The 15,091-nt window shown below is 44.0% G+C and overlaps 1 protein-coding gene across 2 annotated transcripts in view; it reads right to left on the bottom strand.

The window, feature by feature from the left end:
- OLFM2 (olfactomedin 2) overlaps window positions 1–15,091 on the bottom strand; it is a 66,980-nt gene that overhangs the window by 32,642 nt on the left and 19,247 nt on the right. The window lies entirely within an intron of this gene.

The following is a 15,091-nucleotide window of genomic DNA, read 5'->3' as shown; positions in this document are numbered from 1 at the left end:
AGTACAGGATACGCTATCAACTGCTGTTGATGGTCTATCTTTGCGCCTAAGTGCCCTAGTGGACAGTGTTCTGGCATATGTTCCGCTTCAAAAGTTGCGCTGACCTCTACATTCCAACGGTCAAGCAATTGAGGCTGAACGTGTCTAGGGCAAGTATATTTTTCTGTTTAGGCCCCCCAAGAATGGAATGAGGTTCCGATGTATATATACCAGCAGGAAAACCTGAATCATTTAAGAGATTATTGAAGAGGTATCTAGTCTGAGCCGAGTTCATCGGTGCATAGTTGAGTGCTGGTCGCTTATGTTTTCTTATCGGTGCATAGTTTGTGTAGGTATTTTTATTACTATATATGTCTGTTGTGACCCACTTTGTATAAAGCCAGAATACAAATGAATAAACTATAGTGGAAATACATACCTATAGGGTAAACGCCTTGATGGAGTGGATAACCTAAGGAGTGACCTAGCAAAGCTGAAGGAATGGTCTGGAATTTGGCAGCTAAGATTTTAGTGCTAAGAAATGCAGGGTCATGCATTTGGGCTGCAAAAACCCAAGGGAGTGGTCAGTAAGGGTCCACCCCAGGCGCCATCTTGGTGAGGGCACAGGAACCTCTCCGCTTCCCCACCACATGCACGCCTTCCCTTCTGTAACTCTAGCTCTTCTCAGACGCAAGTAGCATCTCCAACCTGCTGCCTGCTGCAGGTTGGTCATGGGGCCAGGAAGTGATGTCAGAGGGAGAGCCGAGGCCAGCACAGGCAGCAGGTTGGAGATGCTATTTGTACCAGTGAAGTTAGAGGTACAGGGGAAAGGGCATGTGGCAGGGGGGTGGGGAAGGAGTGCAAGGGTGAAGAGGGCAGGGGGCACCACCGCCCAGGTGCCTCTCACCCTTGCTATGCCATTGGGAGTGGTACAGGTTAGGAGTGAAGAGCTTTTGTGTACGACGGAAGAGTGGGACTTGGGTGTGATTGTATGTGATGATCTTAAGGTGGCCAAACAGGTTGAAAAGGTGATGGTGAAAGCTAGGTTGCATAGGGAGAGGTATGGCCAGTAGGAAAAAGGAGGTATTGATGCCCCTGTATAAGACTCTAGTGAGATCTCATTTAGAATATTGTGTACAATGCTGGAGACCAAACCTTCAAAAAGATTTGAAAAGGATGGAGTCGGTCCAGAGGAAGGCTACTAAAATGGTGTGTGGTCTACATCATAAGGAGTATGGGGACAGACTTAAAGATCTCAATATATATATACAGTGGTACCTCGGAATCCAAACTTAATCTGTTCCAGAACCCCGTTCGAGTTCCAGGACAATTTTTCCCACTGAAAATAATAATAGAAACTGGATTAATCCATGCTTTGGTCCCGCCGGCATAGGCATCAAGATCGGCAACTGCAAGCATTGCTCAGCCCAAAGCTTCCCTGTGACGTGAACCGCCCAGGCGGAAACAGGAAGCTGCATCAGAGGGGAAGCTTTGGGCTGAGCAACGCTTGCAGTTCCCGTATGTTCAGATTCCAGGGCAAAATTTAAGAAAAAAAATAGTCCGATTCCAAGTTTGCATTCTGGGGCATTCGGATTCCGAGGTACCACTGTACTTTGGAGGAAAGGTGGGAAAGGGGAGATACGATAGACATTTAAATACCTAAGTGGTGTAAATGCGCACGAGTCAAGTCTTTCATTTGAAAGGAAGCTCTGGAATGAGAGGGCATAGGATGAAGTGAAGAAGTGAAAGGCATTGCTCATCTTCGCTAGGCTGCTGCATAGAATCCCCCTTTTTACAAAAGCATTGCGCAGTTTTTAGTGCTGGCCATGGCGGTAACAGCTCCTACGCTCATAAGACTTCTTTGAGCGTGAGAGCTGTTACCGCCACAGCTGGCACTAAAAACCACGCTATGCTTTTGTAAAGAGGACGGGGATATGTATATCTGTATATCCCCAGATTCTATTCAGGGAACCCTGATAGGTGCTTGCAACTAAAATGTGTAATGAGCCAATTAATGTCAATAATTGGACAGTAACAACTACTCATTTGGATTTGCTAAACTGTAGTCTGTGAAACTGCCCACCCAAATCCTGTAATGTGCAACCCAAAGAGAAGCATAGCCATGGGAGGGGCATGGGCAGTGTTATAGCGCACCCCCAAATTGGGCACCTGGAATTTCCCTTGACTCGTCTAGAGCAGATGTTTCAAATTTCCTAGCTGCTTTGCGGAAAATTGACCTTGCATCGTATAAGGGGGGTTTAATGAGCTGTGACTGTCTCCTTCCCATCCAATAATGCAGGGTATGACCTTCAGCAAAGTCGCTTAACCTCCCTGTGCTAAGAGTCAGATTTTAAATATCAGCTTTGTCACCGCATGAGTCATCATCTTCAAGAAGATCAGAGGCTGAAAAAAACCCAAAGAAGACTCCAGAAACAATACAGAGGGCACAGGGGCTGAAAATACCAGAGAAGACCCCCCCCCCCCCCCCGCAGGATGTAGAAAGCATCAGGAGGCGGGGAGTGCCAGAGACTCGGTCCTATTTCAGGCATTTTAACTCTGCTAGTGTATGCTGGGCATGTTTTTCATATGTACTCATTTACATCTGATGACTAATTCATAAGCTTTCATTAAGAAAGTTAAAAGCGAAAACAGGTATTAGGATGCGGTGTCGGAGCACAGAGTGGCAGGATAAATTATTCAGCTCAGCAACCTAATGCCCATCCTGCAGGGAGAGATTGGAGAAACTGGGTCTCTTTTCCCTGGAGAAGAGAAGACTTAGAGGGGATATGATAGAGACTTACAAGATCATGAAGGGCATAGAGAGAGTAGAGAGGGACCGATTCTTCAAACTTTCAAAAAATAAAAGAACAAGAGGGCATTCGGAGAAGCTGAAAGGGGACAGATTCAAAACAAATGCTAGGAAGTTCTTCTTTACTCAACGTGTGGTGGACACCTGGAATGCGCTTCCAGAGGGCGTAATAGGGCAGAGTACGGTATTGGGGTTCAAGAAAGGATTGGACAAATTCCTACTGGAAATGGGAATAGAGGGGTACAGATAGAAGATTACTGCACAGGTCCTGGACCTGTTGGGCCGCCGCGTGAGCGGACTGCTGGGCACGATGGACCTCGGGTCTGACCCAGCAGAGGCATTTCTTATGTTCTTATGTTATGTTCTTATGGTGTAATCTGTAGCATGGCGGGTCTCCTTCAAATCCCAGAGACGCACCAAATTGCTCAAGTTTAAACATTACATTACCTCATCTAAATTCTTATATACTGCAGCTACCTTGTGGTTCAGCTAAGAGATACTAACCATATGTAGTATGATCAAAACATTTACCAAACAAGTGTGTTTTCAAGCATTTTCTAAAGACTAGGTAAGAGGTTGAGATTGACATATTTGGCAGCTACGTGGAACAAACAAGTTTGTATATCAAAGTTTTACTAAGAAATCGTTTCTAAACGCATCTCTTTACAGATGGAAAATCAAAAAGTTGTAAAGAGGGGGCTCTGAAGAGAAGTCCTGAAAAACAGGGCTGGAAGGAATCTTGAGAGGGTGTGTAAGGGCTTAAGAGACCTTTGGAGGTCATCTGGAATTGAAAATAGGGCATGAAATGATCTCGGGGCTAATATGGATGCAAGAGACATCAAGAGGTTGCTTGGAGTCATCAGAGACAGAACTAGAAGGGACTACAAGAACATAAGAATAGCCACTGCGGGGTCAGACCAGTGGTCCATCACGCCCAGCAGTCCACTCACATGATGACCCTCAGGTCAAAGACCAGTGCCCTAACCGAGACCAGCCCTACCTGTGTACGTTCCGGTTCAGCAGGAACTTGTTTAACTTCGTCTTGAATCCCTGGAGAGTGTTTTCTCCTATAACAACCTCCAGAAGAGCATTCCAGCTCTCTACCACTCTCTGGGTGAAGAAGAACTTCCTTATGTTTGTACGGAATCTATCCCCTTTCAACTTTAGAGAGTGCCCTCTCGTTCTCCCTACCTTGGAGAGGGTGAACAACCTGTCTTTATCTACTAAGTCTATTCCCTTCAGAGAGAGCAAGATGGGACCTCCAAGAGATTGCATAAAGTCATCAGAGATGAGGCAAGAAGGGGCCTCAAGAGGTTGCCTAGAGTCTTCAGAGACGGGGCAGGAGGAGGCCTCAAGAGTAACAGAAAGATATAAAGATCTACCAGAAAAAAATCACTGGAGCACATTTGCTTTATTCAGGCACCTTAGAAAAATTGTACATAAAATCAATGTAATGCTTGTAAATCTACCAATTAATGCACAGTCATTTCAGAACCTTAAAAATTTCATTAACAAAAACATTGGAAACAAACCCTCCCCCAAAAAAACCCCCAAAATCAGGGGGAAATACAAAAATGAGTTGAGAATTTTTCCATGCATGCCCCTAGAAAAATGAGATACCACTGTCTATCTTCTGCTTCCAATGTCCACCACACCTAAACTATCCTACACAGAACCTCCTTCCCTTCAGTCAGATAACTGGTTCCGGTGCTCATCTGAACCTCACAGCTGGAAAGCTTTTCCTGTCTCATCTCTCATCTCCTCTACTGCAATGTCTCTTGTCTAGTCCCTACTGGACAGGGAGAACAACCTGTCACTTCTCTTTATAACCTCCGTAGTTATGAATTTGATGACTTCTGTTACCCCATAAATCTTCCCATAGCACAAAATATGGCATAAAAACCTTATCTGATGCATTACCCTAAGCAAAAGCTCCCTTGCCTCTCACCTAATAAACCTTCTCCCCTCCCTATGAGTTCTTCTTCTTAAGCCGTAAAATTTAAAACCTTATCTGATTCTGCAGAAGGCTGGGGCTCATTTTTATGAGCTCGTTAAAGTGTAGAAAAGCCAGGGAGGCCATAAACTTTGCCATCCAGCAGCTTGGGAGCCGGTGGAAGGAAGGGGCACCGCCTTCTCAATCCTGTATGTCTTTGGGTCGACCTCTTTTGCGATGGGAGACTTTGGTTGTCATAGATATCCATGTCCTGACTACATTTCCTTTCTAAGATTGATTTGCACGCTTCTTTTTGGTTTGCTATATTATCACGCATTCTGGTGCTATGAATTATCGTGTTTGTTTTTGTATTTTTTTTAACATATGCAGAGATTTTATAATTTTTCATCATTTTGTGTGATGATGTAACTATTTCAGGATGTCAAAATTTGCTCTGAGTTAATGTTCTCATCATGGAATATAAATCTGACTATATGTGAACGCACCTGGAGTTGACAGCACATAAAAAAACAGTCCCTGAGCACCCTTTTCCATCATCATTACTGCTTCCCACCTCAGGAATATTCATCAGCTGTAGTCCCCAAACTCTGCTAGGCAAATCCTATAGGGCTGGGGAATTTGCACTTGGAGGCCGCCTTGCTTTCTCACCCAGGTCAACCCAAACAGACCAATCCATTCCTGGCTCTGCCTGCATGTGGTTTTCATAGGGGCAGGAATGTCGGAACTGCATATCCAGGGCTGCTGCATCAAGATTTACAAAGACTAGGGAACACTTGAAGTTACAGAATAATACTTTTAAAACCGATAGGAGGAAATATTTTTTTCACTTGGAGGATAGTTAAGCTCTGAAACGTGTTGCCAGAGGATGTGGTAAGAGCAGTTAATGTAGATGGTTTTTAAAAGGGTTTGGACACGTTCCTGGAGGAAAAATCCAAAAACTGCTGTCGAGACAGACATGGGAGAAGCCACTGCCTGCTCTGGATCAGTGGCATGGAATGCTGCTACTATTTGGGTTTTTTTGCCATGAACTTGTGACTTGGATTGGCCTCCGTGAAGATGGGATACTGGGTTAGATGGACCATTGGTCTGACCCAGTAAGGCTATTCTTATGCCAATTATAGGACAGTCAAGCCATTGTGACATCACTGATGAGATTGACTCTTAGGCATTGGTGGAATGAGGCATTATGACATCACAATCTCGGCTCTAGAATGTTTCTACTCTGGGATTTTGAAATGTTGCTACTATTTGGTTTGTTTGTTTTTTTGCCATGAACTTATGACTTGGATTGGCCTCTGTGAAGATGGGATACTGGGTTAGATGGACCATTGGTCTGACCCAATAAGGCTATTCATAGGTTCTTACCAAGTTACTTGTTTCTACTAAATTAGTCCTGCCACTAATATGAAAATTCAAAACCCAGGACTCCTTTGCAACAATGTATATATGTCATTTATAACAGAGCTATACAATGCTCTTTTCAAACCAATAAGTATATAAAACCTCTCACATAAGGCAAGCAAAGAGAGATGTTTGGACCCATCGGAGCACTTTATTTGTTCCCAAGTACCACCCGACACCGTGATACACTTCTCTTATGTACAGGGATTGCTGTTCAGTCTTCAATATTTTGTGACTTACAACGGTAACACGAGTGTTCCAATATAGTGGAATAACGGAACGTTTAGCTTTATAATTCCATTCCAACGGTAAGCGAGGTGCAAAATCGGTATATCCCCAGATTCAGAAAAGGGTGCAAAAAGAGCCGAACAAAAGACCCGGCGTGGATAACTAAAGAAGTGAAGAAAGCGATAGGGGGATAAGAAGAATTCATTCAAGAAATGGAAAAAGGGCAAAACCGAGGAGAACTGGAATGAACACAGGAAGTATCAAAAAGAATGTCACCTCTTGGTTAGAAAAGCAAAAAGAGAATATGAAGAGAGGCTAGCCAGGGAAGCACGAAATTTCAAACCGTTTTTCATATATGTTAAAGGGAAGCAGTCGGCTAGGGAGGAGGTGGGACCGCTGGATGACGGAGATAGGAAGGGAGTGGTAAAGGAGGAGAAAGAAGTGGCGGAAAGACTAGACATGTTCTTTTCGTCAGTATTTACAAAAGAAGACACATCCAACATACCGGAACCTGAACAAATCTTCAAAGGAGACCAAGCAGAGAAATTAACATCCATGGAAGTAAGCCTTGAGGACATACACAGGCAGATAGAAAAATTAAAATCTGACAAATCGCCGGGCCCGGACAGAGTCCACCCTAGAGTATTGAAAGAACTAAAGGAGGAAATAGTGGAACTACTACAGCAGGTTTGTAATCTATCTCTGAAAACAGGCGTGATCCCGGAGGATTGGAAGATAGCCAATGTTACGCTCATCTTTAAAAAAGGATCGAGAGGTGACCCAGGGAACTACAGACTGGTAAGTCTTACCTCAGTTCCAGGGAAAATGGCGGAAGCGCTGATAAAAGATAGCATCGAGGAGCATCTAGAGAGGCATAAACTTATGAAAACAAGCCAACATGGCTTCTGCAAGGGAAGATCGTGCCTGACGAACTTATTGCACTTCTTCGAAGAAATTAACAAACGGATGGACAAAGGGGACCCCATAGACATTGTATACTTAGACTTCCAAAAATCCTTTGACAAGGTACCCTATGAACGCCTACTTCAGAAACTAAAGAATCATGGGGTGGAAGGAGACGTACACAGATGGATCAGGAATTGGTTGGCGGGCAGAAAGCAGAGGGTAGGAGTGAAGGGCCACTACTCGGACTGGAGGAAGGTCACGAGTGGTGTTCCGCAGGGGTCAGTGCTTGGACCGCTGCTATTCAATGTATTTATAAATGATCTAGAAACAGGGACGAAGAGCGAAGTAATAAAATTCACAGATGACACCAAGCTATTCAATTGGGCTAGGACTAAAGAGGACTGCAAAGATTTACAAAGGGACCTAAACAAACTAGGGGAGTAGGCGACGAGATGGCAGATGAAGTTCAATGTAGAGAAGTGCAAAGTCTTACACGTAGGAAACAGAAACCCGAGGTACAGCTACACAATGGGAGGGCTGTTATTGAGTGAGAGTTCCCAAGAAAGGGACTTGGGGTAATAGTGTTCATGACAACGAAGCCATCGGCATAATGCGCAGCGGCTGCTAAGAAAGCAAATAGAATGCTAGGAATAATCAAGAAGGGTATTACAAGCAGAACGAAAGAAGTTATCCTGCCATTGTATCGGGCAATGGTGCGCCCGCATCTGGAGTACTGAGTCCAATATTGGTCGCCGTACCTAAAGAAGAATATGGCGATACTCGAGAGGGTTCAGAAGAGAGCGACATGTTTGGTAAAAAGTATGGAAAACCTTTCATACGCTGAAAGATTAGAGAGACTGGGGCTTTTTTCGCTGGAGAAGCAGAGACTTAGAGGGGATATGATAGAGACTTATAAGATCACGAAGGGCATAGAGAAAGGGACAGATTCTTCAAACTTTCGACAACTACAAGAACGAGAGGGCATTCCGAAAAATTAAAAGGGGCCAGATTCAGAACCAATGCTAGGAAGTTCTTCTTCACCAAACGGGTGGTGGACACCTGGAACGCGCTTCCAGAGGGAGTGATAGGACAGGGTACGGTATTGGAGTTCAAGAAGGGATTGGACAATTTTCTGAAGGAAAAGGGGATAGAAGGGTATAGATAGAGGGCTAGTATACAGGTTCTGGACCTGATGGGCCGCCGCATGAGCGGACTGCTGGGCATGATGGACCTCAGGTCTGACCCAGCAGAGGCACGGCTTATGTTCTTATGTTCTTATTAGGTCCTCCACTATCTTTCATAGGAGTGACGCTGTGGAATAAGTTGACTGGACCGCTAAGAGCTGTTGTAGATTTTCAGAAGTTTAAGAAACGTCTGGAAACTATGTTATTGGTAGAAGCATTCCAATAAATGCTTTTTTTCCAGAATTATGAACGTTTCTGTATCGATACGCTGTCAAGTGATGTAAAATATGGCTGATATGAAGGACCTGTTATTTGTATGTGTTGTACGTTTTTAGTTTTACGATTGTCTGTGGTTAAGAAATCTTTTAAATAAATAAAATCATAGTTCTCCCCAACTCAGATCTGGGTTTCACGCTCCGGCTTCCTCGGGAGGAGAAATGTTAACTAAAAAACAGTACACAACAAACGTTTAAAAGCTGTGCACCTCTTTCAAAATGCCACAACACAGTAAAAATAAATCGAATCAATTCACATAAATACTGAATTTTTAGCAAGTCCTGGTTTTGTGAAGCCGCATCCCAAAACAGTTTGGAGTCTGTGGTCTCTTGATTCTACCCATTTGAAAACAGCATGGTGGGTCCCATGATGCACCAGGATGAGAGTGTCAGAAATCCAGGGCTGGCCTAAAATCGCCCTTAGAAGCTCTTCAGATCCCCTGTTTGGTTTGACCCCCACAAGGAGGTGGCAGTCCTGTATTCACTATAATATTCTCGCCCCTCTCTCTCCCCCTTATATCAACTTTCAAGTTTATTTAAAATTTGATAAAATCGCTTTTTCAGAAATTTCAAAGCGATGAACAGTAAAAATGGGGGTAATTTATTGGGGGGGAACCACACACTTCAGACAAGAGAAAAGTAAGAGGGTGAACCACAATCAGTACAGGAAAAGGAAATGAGAGGGAGTTGCCTACTTAAGTGTCGGTTGGATTAGTTCTAAGATGAATGAATCAAAAGCAACTTTTTATTTTTTAAAAAATTTGCCTTTAAACTTGTCAAGTGTGTTTTTCTTTTCTTCACTTACCATGGCCGGTAGTAGATTCCAAATTTGAGGGGCAGTGACTGAGAAAAGTGTTGATCGCAGGGATGGAATAGTGAGAAGATTTTGATCCTCTGATCATGAAGTAATGGGACCTTAGATAGTTGAACTTTAAATGTAATTAGGGCCATAAGAACATAAGAAACGCCTTCACCGGATCAGACCTAGGTCCATCTAGTCCAGCGATCTGCACACGCGGAGGCCCAATTAGGTGCTCCCTGTTGGAGACCCGGATCTCCCATATCCCTCGATATGATTTGCTAGAAGGTGTGCATCCAACTTGCGCTTGAAACCCTGAAAACCAGTCTCCGCCACAAGCTCCTCCGGGAGAGCATTCCAAGCGCTCACCACTCGCTGTGTGAAACGGAACTTCCTGACATTTGTCCTGAACCTGCTGCCACACAGTTTCAGGCTATGACCTCTTGTCCGTGTCAGTTTGTATTTGGTATCATATCTGAAATTGGTTAATTCAAAAAAGCAGACCAGGCCTGTTTATTTTCCTCCACCCCTAGGGGTTGTTGCTATAAAACATTCTTTGATAGGCCTTTGGAATATCAGGCAAGGAAAGCGGATTCCTGGATAAGCCCGCTGATTGCTCCGGCATATTCTTATCCTATATTTAGGAAATTATTAAAAATTCATCTGATAACCAAGAATGTTGATCTTCAAGCTTCTTAAAGATTTTATCATGCCGTGTTTGTAAATTTTTCTTTCCAATTAAGTTGTATTTCTAATTGAGATATTAATACTAGCATGTTTAAGTTTTTTGTAACCTTGATGTATAATTCTGCTCATAGAAATGTGTATACGATTGTGTTTATCTACTGTTGTGAATCGCCTAGAACTAATGGCAGGGCGGTATACAAGAAATAAAATTATTATTATTATTATGTAATTCTATGGTTGATTTGGAGCCAATGCGTGTTCTTTAGTAGGGACGTAACATGATCAAATTTCCTTTTTCCTGTAAGCCCCTTGTGCTTAATTTCAACTAGAAGTCCTCAAGAGCGTCAACACTCGAACCCTTTCAATTATCCTGTATGATGTTTCGTACACAACAAACCTCCCCACCCCTGCCCAGGCCTCCTGCAATCCTGAAAAGGTGACGAATGTCACCCTGTTCATAAAGTTCACGCATCTCTTCCAAATCTAATCTGACACCGACTGATTTTTAAAGGGATCCATAATCTAATTTTCAGATGCACTTGTCAGCCGAGAGCTCCACAGGCTTCCATCATTCTCGTCCAGCAGCTTTTGCGCTCCTGGCTAAAGGCTAGTGGGGAGGGGGGCTCTCTTTATTACCTGGTGATGGATAGTACAGGACAGGCGATTGACTGATAGGTGGCAAAAAGCCTCTGATAGCAGGTATTGAAATACTACCAAAAGGGCCCAAGATTTATCGCACATCCAGCCAGTGATCGGTGTTGTCCTCGCCTTCAGGGGTCACCATTCCTGGTTTTAGACCAATGCACCTAATTCAACCAACCCGGCTCCTACGGAGGACCATAGTAAGGCAGCATGGTCATTAGGCAAGACCTGGGCTAGACTACATCTTTCCACTGGCTTCTTAGTTGGAGAGGTAGTTTCTCAACGCCTGCATCAATGAAGTATGGACAGACTTATACCTGGAAAATTATCCTAGGAAAACACCAAGCATGTCTACCATCTTGAGCAAGTAGATTTTCTGGCTATTATCACATACTTTTGAAAAGTCAGATGTATGAGCATAAGCCGGAAGCCTGAAGTCATAATGCCATTATACAGAACCATGGTGAGACCTCATTTGGAATACTGTGTGCAATTCTGGAGGCCACACTACCAAAAAGATGTGCTGAGAGTAGAGTCGGTGCAACGGATGGCCACCAGGATGGTCTCGGGGCTCAAGGATCTATCGTACGAGGAAAGGCAGAAAAATTTGTGGCTGTACTCACTCGAGGAATGTAGGGAGAGAGGAGACATGATCGAGACGTTTAAGTATATTACCGGCCGTATCGAGATGGAAGAAGAGATTCTCTTTCTCAAAGGACCCTCAGCTACAAGAGGGCATCCGCTCAAACTCAGGGGCGGGGAATTTCATGGCGACACCAGGAAATATTTCTTCACCGAGAGAGTGGTTGATCCTTGGAACGAGCTCCTGGTGCAGGTGATAGAGGCAAACAGCGTGCAAGAATTTAAGAGCAAATGGGGTGCCCATGTGGGATCCCTTAGAGGGTTAAGCCAAGGGAACCTGTCACCAGGAGTGGGATCCCTAGGATAGTAGACTTGGGGGTGGGTCAGTAGAGTGGGCAGACCTGATGGGCTATGGCCCTTATCTGCCGTCATCTTCTATGTTTCTATGTTTCTAAGCCTCAACTGTGACCCTGAAAGCTCCTCCCCCTACTGTGGATAATAGTGCATATTTATTCTCACTACACAAGGACTTTAATCTGAATACAGGGTGGGGATCTGACGAAAGCCTCTTTCAGCAGGTCAAACACAGTTTGACCCAGAGAAATAACTCTCCATAAAAGTACCCATTGAGTCTATGAAAGTGAATGACATGGGGAAGTGAAATTTAAGAAAATGACACCATTGAGTTTATGGAGGGGAAGAGATGTTTACCAGGGTGACACCAATGAAATCTATAGAGGTGAATGATGGGAAGAAACATAGAAATATGACAGCAAATGAAAGCCAAATGGCCTATCCAGTCACAGAAGAAATATTTAAGAGGGTGACACCATTGAAGTCTACGGGGGTGAATGATAATGTGAGGAAGTCTGACGCTACCATTCCCACTGCTGAAACCTCCCTCATCGTGTCAAGCTCCATAGCCCCAACAGGGAAGTGACGCAGGAGAGGTGGAGCCAGGACGTTTAAAAGACAGGGCTAGAGTTGGTTAAAGGAGGCCCAGGGAAGGAAGTAGGTGTAACCACCATAATCTGGCTGAGGTAAGCCAATTCTTGATTCAGTACTGGAGTAACTGAGACTGGCCCAATCTTAGATGTCTTTCAGTTCTGAACCAGAACATTAACTTGCGTTTTCCTTTATGAGTGTGTCCATAGGCCCAACTCCAACCCTTGCTCACACTCACAGATGTCTTAATAGTTTAAGAGGGTGACACCATTGAAGTCTATGGGGGGTGAATGATAGAGGCTTAAGATACATCTGTTTGACAGGTTTTCATCTTATTTCTATTCCTATTTTACCTTTTTAGGCTTCCCAACTGATGTATCTTACATTTATAGTAATTATTTGACTGTTTAATTTTATGTTATTTTATTCATTTTTTGTTGTGAAACGCTTTGAACCTTTTTTGGTATAGCAGTATACAAAAATAAATTATTATTATCATCATTGATTCTACTGGATGAGAGGAAGGATAATTATGAATATTTATGAGCTATATTTGCATGCACCACTTCAATTGCATGATCTGTTTCTTGCTTGAGAGGGACTGCATTTGACCACCCCTTGGGAACACTAAAGGACAGTCTCACTCCAATTCTGCTTGTCAGCATTGCATGCTGGGATTGGTAGTTCTGAATTCCAGCAGAGATGCTCCAAGTACAGACAGATTTTACAATAGGCTAATTTTGTATCTGCTAATAAAAAAACCAAAAACCCTTTAAATCTAGTCCACAGCGGCATGCCTGGGTAAACAGCTTTTGATTATCGTTATTATTAAAATAGCTGCGCTCCAATCCTCTGTTCTGAAACTACTGCTCATAACTAATTATATTAATGTGATCCAAGGAAGTAATTAAAGATGAACCCTGCTGCGTCTGGCTGTTTGTCCATCCATTGTCTGGAATCGGCTGTCACAACCTGCTCTCAGGGACTGTTGGGTTTCTGGTGTGATTGCAGGGGAGGAGCGGGTGCAGAGACAGAGGGAGCAGGAAAAGGAAGCTTATGGCAAGGAGGGAGCGGCAAGAACTGCTGAGGGAGGGGAGTGAAGCTGGAGGAAGAAAAAGCAAGGCCAGTAACCAGAGATGCAGAGAGTGTTGAGCGATGGGTGGGGGGGGGGGGGAGATAGGTCATTAGCAAGTAATATGGGGTGAAGAGTCCCATGAGCACGGAGTTCTTGTGTGGCGAAAAACTCCAGTGCTTTTAAGGCTCTGAATTTCTGAAGAGTTAGACTTAGGCACAGAAAAAGTACCTGAACATACCGGTAGTATATGTAAAGTGCTTTGATTGTACCCACAGAAATTCAGTTCAGTACTCCCCCCCCCTGAAATTCAGGGGGGTTCCGTTCCAGGAACACCTGCAAATTTTAAAACACTGCTAATATGGTTTTTCAGCTGATCGAAGGCAGGAGAGGGCAGCTGGGGCCCCAGCGGGTGCTTTAAATTGTACTTACGAAACTGGGTACACTTTCCGACTACCTCTTCCTGGTACTAAAGTCATGGTTACACCAATCAAGAGCTGCTTTGATACGCCAAATAGCATGCCAAAGCAGCTTCTGGTTGGTGCAACCATGACTTCAGTACCAGGAAGAGGCGGTCGGAAAATAACACGAATTATTGAGTCCGTGGCTTGTGAACCGCAAATTCGTGGGGGTTTACTGTATATCAAATCCGTTACCCAATTCATAGGCTGCGGAACACTATTTGATTTAGGGGGGGAGGGCCCAGGAGTTCTACCCTAGTCCCAGGGGAGTCCTGCATCGCCAGCTCCTGACTTCACCTCCTACCGGCATTGTACTTTAAATCTTCAGGGTAGCCACCACATGGCGTCGATGAGCAGGAAGTAGAATGAAGGGTTCTGGGGCATGCGGTGGCTGCTCCGAAGATATAAAGTACAACATCAGGAAATGGCGTGGGAGAGTGGCCACCAACTGTTGACCGCCAATTTTTGGGGAGGCTGCGGCTCCTGTGGCTTCCCCTCGCTCTGATTCCTAGGCCATAACGATTCACCGCCATTTGTGTAGAACTAGGAGATGGTGCAACAGAGAAACAGAGAGAAATGAGGGCGGCTAAAGGCCCTTCTAGTCTGCCTAACCATGCCATCTACCCTCCCCTTGTCCCAAGCTTTCTTGAGTTTAGATACTTTGTCTCCACTATCTCCACTGGGAGGCCATTCCAAGCGTTCACCACCCTTGCTGTGGAAGAGTATTTTCCGAGTTGCTTATTAGTCTATCCACTTTCACCTTCATTCTATGCTCCCTTATCCCAGAGTTTCATTTTGGTTGAAAGAGATTTGCCCCATGTGCCTTTATGCCACGGAGGTATTTACCAAATTTAAACCAGCTCAATATTTATGAAAATCTAAAGACTCGCTATTCAAACTCAATACAAAACAGTCTTATAGATACAAACTTGTAAATAGAAGTTCATAGGTAGAATCTTATAGACCTCTGTATGAATCCAAACTTTTAAAACATACAGAGTAGCAGCACCCAAATCGTCATCGGTTCGGAATAAATATTATAAATATCTTATAACATTAATTAAGTTTTTAAAGTAATGAAATACTCCTCTTCAGCTACGCGGGTGGGGGCAGGCACTCTGACATAGAACTATGTTTCGCCCGTAAGGGCTTTTTCAAGGAATTCCC

Source organism: Geotrypetes seraphini, chromosome 16 (assembly GCF_902459505.1).
Source record: "Geotrypetes seraphini chromosome 16, aGeoSer1.1, whole genome shotgun sequence".
NCBI classification, from domain to species: Eukaryota; Metazoa; Chordata; class Amphibia; order Gymnophiona; family Dermophiidae; genus Geotrypetes; species Geotrypetes seraphini.
This window is presented reverse-complemented; position numbering and strand designations above follow the sequence as displayed.